The sequence below is a fragment of the Hippopotamus amphibius genome, chromosome 3 (genome assembly GCF_030028045.1).
Source record: "Hippopotamus amphibius kiboko isolate mHipAmp2 chromosome 3, mHipAmp2.hap2, whole genome shotgun sequence".
Lineage (NCBI taxonomy): Eukaryota > Metazoa > Chordata > Mammalia > Artiodactyla > Hippopotamidae > Hippopotamus > Hippopotamus amphibius.
Window position 1 is genome coordinate 108,936,717 of NC_080188.1, and position 5,145 is coordinate 108,941,861.

Below are 5,145 nucleotides of genomic sequence, written 5' to 3' on the forward strand. Positions count from 1 at the left end.
TGGGGCTGTGTCCTTGCCCAGTTAGCTGCTTGGCTTGGAGGTGCCTAAGATTTGTGCCACCTGGCTGGTGAGTGGGGCTGGGTCCCATCACTGAAACACTAGAGGGGGGATTCCAATATGGTACTTACCAGCACCATGTCCTTGTCATGGGATAGCTACCCAAAATATTTACTACAAGCATCTATGTCCCCAAGGTAAGTCCCGATTTTCTCCTACCTTTCTGGGAGGCTCTGTCTAATATTAGAACCTTGCTCTGACTCAAGATCCTTTCAAATTTCTATTTCTTCCATGAGTCTTATACTATGTGTGATTTAGTGTGTGACTTTTAAGGCTGCAGTCTCTATTTTCCACAGCCTCCTGGCTCTCTGAAAAGGATTCCCACTGGTTTTCAAAGTCATGTAGTTTAGGGGAGATCACATTCCCGGTGCCAGACTCCAGGGCTGAGTAGCACTATGGGGGGCTCAAACCCCTTTCCTCCTTTGGAGGAACTTCTACAACCAGATTATCCCTGGTATGTGTGTTGCCTACCTGAGGTATGGGAATCGACTATACCCTGTATCCACCACTCCTATCTGTCTTGTCCTAGTTCCTGCTTTATGTTTTCAGTAATAGAGGATCTGCTAGTCTTCAGGTCATTCTCATCAATAGTGGCTCTGTAAATAGTCATAATTTTAGTGTTTACATGGGGGGACATGAGTTTGGGGTCTTTTTACTCCACCATCATAGCCATTTCATCAGGTATGTCTCTCTTTATGCCAGTACTACATTCTTCTGATTACCATAGCTTTATAGATGTTTCAGAATCAAGAAGTATGATTGTTTTCCATCTGGAATCCCTTGAGATTTCATTTGAATTTTAGGATGGATTTTTCTATTTCTGCCAAAAGTTTTTTAGGATTTTCATAAGGATTGAATTGAATCTGTAGATCACTTTAGGTAGTCTTGACATCTTAATAATATTAAATATTCCAGTTCGTGAATCTTTCCATTTGTGTCTCTTCTCTAATATCTTTCTGCAACATTTTGAAGTTTCTATGTACAATTTTTTCCTCCTTGCTTAAGTTTAGTCAAGTACTCAAGTATTTTATTCTTATTAATGCCATTGTAAATGGAATTGTTTTCTGAATTTCCTCTTTGTGTTGTTCATTGATAGTATAGAAATTCAATGTCTTTTTGTGCTGAAACAAAACAAAACAAAAAAGAACAAAAGCAAAAAAAAAAACCCACAAAACTGAACAAAGTGTGTATAAAAGGAAAGAACCTCAACATACTTAACATCATACAGAACAGATCCACAGTTCACATCATACCCACCATTGAAAGTTCAAAAACTTTTCCATTAAAACCAGGAACAAGACAAGAGAACACTCTCCACTCCTTTGTGTCATAGTAATTTAATAAAAATTCATGTTAAATTTTTTGAGTTTTCTACACACAGACCTGGTCAAATCTGAAATTAGTTAATTTTACTTAATTAACTTTTACTTAATTTTACTGACTGTAACAGTGCTCCCAATGGCAGCCACTTCCTATCTTTTCAATCTCAGCTTCAACGTCAACTTTTAAGAAAGGTCATCTCTGATTACATTATACATAGTATAATTCTCCCTCATATCTGTCACAGTACCCAATTTGTTGTCTTGGAAGCACTGAATAAGGCTACAAGTACTTTATTAAATTGTCACCTTCATTATTGTTAAATTTATTGTAAGAATATAAGATAAATGCAAGAAGAAATTTTATATCATTTTTCTCTGTTTTATTAATTGCTGTCTCCTCACCCATAGCACAGTTCTTGTATTAAAATTGGTACCCTAAATCCAATTTGAATAATTAGATAAGTATTTATCTAATGATAATTAGATGATAAATGTTATATATTCAAACAAACATCAAGGCAGAATAGATTGAGTACTAAATAAATAAAAAAAAAAAAACTTGCTATGGTAAGTGGGAAAATACAGACTAAAATACAATTTTGTTTTTGAGTGGCAATAGTATAAAAATTGTTATAAAACTTTCTTTTTATTTTATTCCTATCACTTCTTCCTGACCATAATCTGTGATGTAGTTTAGTAGAATCTTTACATATAGATGTACCATTAAAATTTAGTGGAAAATCCCAGTGAATTTAATTAAGCAAGAATAAGTTTTGGACACATTCCAATTCTAAGACTTTATGATAAATAAGGTTAGAAGGGTTAAAACATCCAGTGATCTTCGACTCTGTTGGGAAAAAAAAAAAAAAGATGATATTTGAAGAACTGGTGAAAATTTTTCAGGAGGTCCTTTGTTGGATTAAAGGAATGCAGAAAAGAAAGAAAGGAAAAAAAGCACAAGAATGTCTCTCAAAAACTCAAGTCAACTAGTCACACCAACATAATCTTGATAGAATAGGATGGGCTAAACAACTGAATAGTATTCTATATTTTGAAGTTAGTAGGAGAAGAGTTACTTGAGATAAATTTCTCTGGGAAATGGCCAGTTGCTATCCTCCTATGTAAACAGGATTTGCTGGGAATTTTTTTGTAAATTATCCTTATATGGTGAACATTTGGTTTTTCCTGGGCACTGTGGAATTTCTTTTATATGAACTACAGTGCAAATAAAAACAGTCTGAATAATCAGAAGACTCCATGTAGAAAATGAACAGACAAGTGAATGAAAGAAACAATTTCTTCAAGTAATCTTGTAGCTTTTTACCCTCTGTTGTCTTACTGGATGAAAGAAGAATTCCAGGACATTGTGAGTAACTTAAAAAGTCTTTGTTCAGGTAGTGAACAAGCCTCCACAGGTAAGACTGACCATAAATACCAGGAACCAGTCTTCACAAATGTATAATTTTATTATGTAAGATATTAAATTATTTTGAAATAAAACAAACAGATTACAATTCTGGTTTTATCAGTTAAAAATGTGTGACTTTACTGAAATTAATGAGATGTTCTGAGCCTCAGTTTCCTCAGATAAAGAAATGGAGATTCTCATTCTTATTACTGTAAATGTTCAATATGATTCATTAAACTGTGAGTAAATGATTGGAATCCACTGTGGGAGTTTTGAGCAATGGAGGGATATAATCAGAACAAGATTGGAAAATAATCATTTGGCTGCTTCAGGATAACAAATTGTTACAATCCAGAAAAGGTGTGGACATATGTGGCAGGAGGCTGCCACAGCGGCCAGGAAAGGAATGGGGTAGGGAAGGACCAACTTCGTGATACATTTTGAAAGTAGAGACAACAGGATTTGCTTAAGGTATGAATAACTCATAGGAGATCAATAAGGGAGTAAATAACATCCTGAGATTTTATTTTGTCTGAGCAATGACATTGAAGGTGGTACCTTTTAACGAGATGGGGAACCTCTTTTATATTGTGGAAATTTTAAAATTTTGTGTTATATATATGGTAAATTGCTATCCAACTGCAGATGTCCAAAATTAGAGATATTGCATAAAAACATTTGTAAATAAGGGTAGAGATAGGGGCTAGAGACACAACATTGGGCAGATTCAGTATTTATTGATAGGAAAAGGGGAACATCCAAATAATGACAATCAGAAAGATGCCTCAGTGAGTTCTGAGACAATCCAACACATGACCTTCTATTCATAGTTTCAGCTACTCTCACTGAATGTGTAAATTAGTTTAAGTGCATCTCAATAATTATACCTTTGTGACTTTATAAATGATGTACATTTTCATGGAATTCCCTTGTCATCTTTATTCGTTCTATCACTATTTCTTTAAATCTCAAGTAAATTATTGCTTTTTCTGGGAAGACTTCTCTGTTTCCAAGTTGATTGATCTATTCCTACACTGTAACCCTTAGCATATTGTGAATATTCTCATAATAGCACTTTTCCATGGGTCTGGAATTGTTTGATGTATCATTGTGTGTTATGTCACTGGGGATAGGGAACTATGCCTTTTTAAATGTGTTGTAATTGAATGGATATATGAAAAGATTAACTTATAATGTATTTAACAGTTTTCTGCCTTGTTTTGCACGTAAACTGCTTCTAATATGTGAACTCAGCTTCTGTATAGACTGGATGGAACCAAGGAACAATGTAACTTACTTTGTCCTGTTGGGTCTCACACAGAATCCAAAGGAGCAGAAAGTCCTTTTTGTTAGATTCTTTCTCTTCTATATTCTGATAGTGGTGGGCAATCTGCTCACTGTGATGACTATAACTGTCAGTAAGACGCTGAACTAACCAATTTACTTTTTCCTTGCTAGCTTATCATTTTTAGATTTAATTTATTCCTCTTCTGTTTCCCCCAGATTGATTTCAGACTTAATCTTTGAGAGAAATACCATATCCTTGGAATCTTGCATGACCCAGCCTTGTACAGAACACTTTTTTTGGTGGATCAAAGATCGCCCTTCTGTTGGTGATGGCCTATGACTGCTATGTGGCCATCTGTAAGCCTTTGCATTATTTGGTTATCATGAGGCAGTGGGTGTGTGTTGTGCTGCTGGTGGTGTCCTGTGTTGGAGGTTTTCTGCACTCAGTAATTCAACTTAGCACTCGTTATGGGCTCCCATTCTGTGGCTCCAATGTCATTGATCACTTTATGTGTGACATGTATCCCTTATTGAAAATGGTCTGTACTGACACCTATCTCATTGGCATCTTAGCAGTGGCCAGTGGAGGACTGATGTGCACTATTTGTTTCTGCTGTTACTCAACTCCTCTGGAGACATCTTGCATTCTCTAAAGAACCTGAGTCAGGAAGGGAGGCGGAAAGCCCTCCAGACCTGTGATTCCCACATCATGGTTGTTGTCTGCCTCTTTGTTCCCTGTGTTTCCATGTATGTAAGACCTGCTAGGACCTTTCTGATTGACAAATCATTGAAAAAATGTTATACGGACCTAACCCCCATGCTGAACCCATTAATCTGCAGTCTAATAAATTCTTAGATGACTAATGCTATGGAGAAGTCCTGGGGAAGAAAAAGAGAGGTCAAGTCAAATTTTAGTGCATTATCCATTATGAAGTTAGTAATTTGCATTAGGGCCAATTGCTTGGAATGTAAAAGTCTTCATAAATTTGATTCAAACTTTCCATTTCTTTAAAGGAATAGTGATAATTATAATTAAAGAATGAACTATATATTCATTCTCTTAATAAATAT

The 5,145-nt window shown here is 35.4% G+C and overlaps 1 pseudogene; it reads left to right on the forward strand.

Moving 5' to 3' along the window:
* The first annotated feature begins 452 nt into the window (after positions 1-452).
* On the forward strand, positions 453-4,930 carry LOC130848601 (olfactory receptor 4A47-like; annotated as a pseudogene).
* The last annotated feature ends 215 nt before the right edge of the window (positions 4,931-5,145 follow it).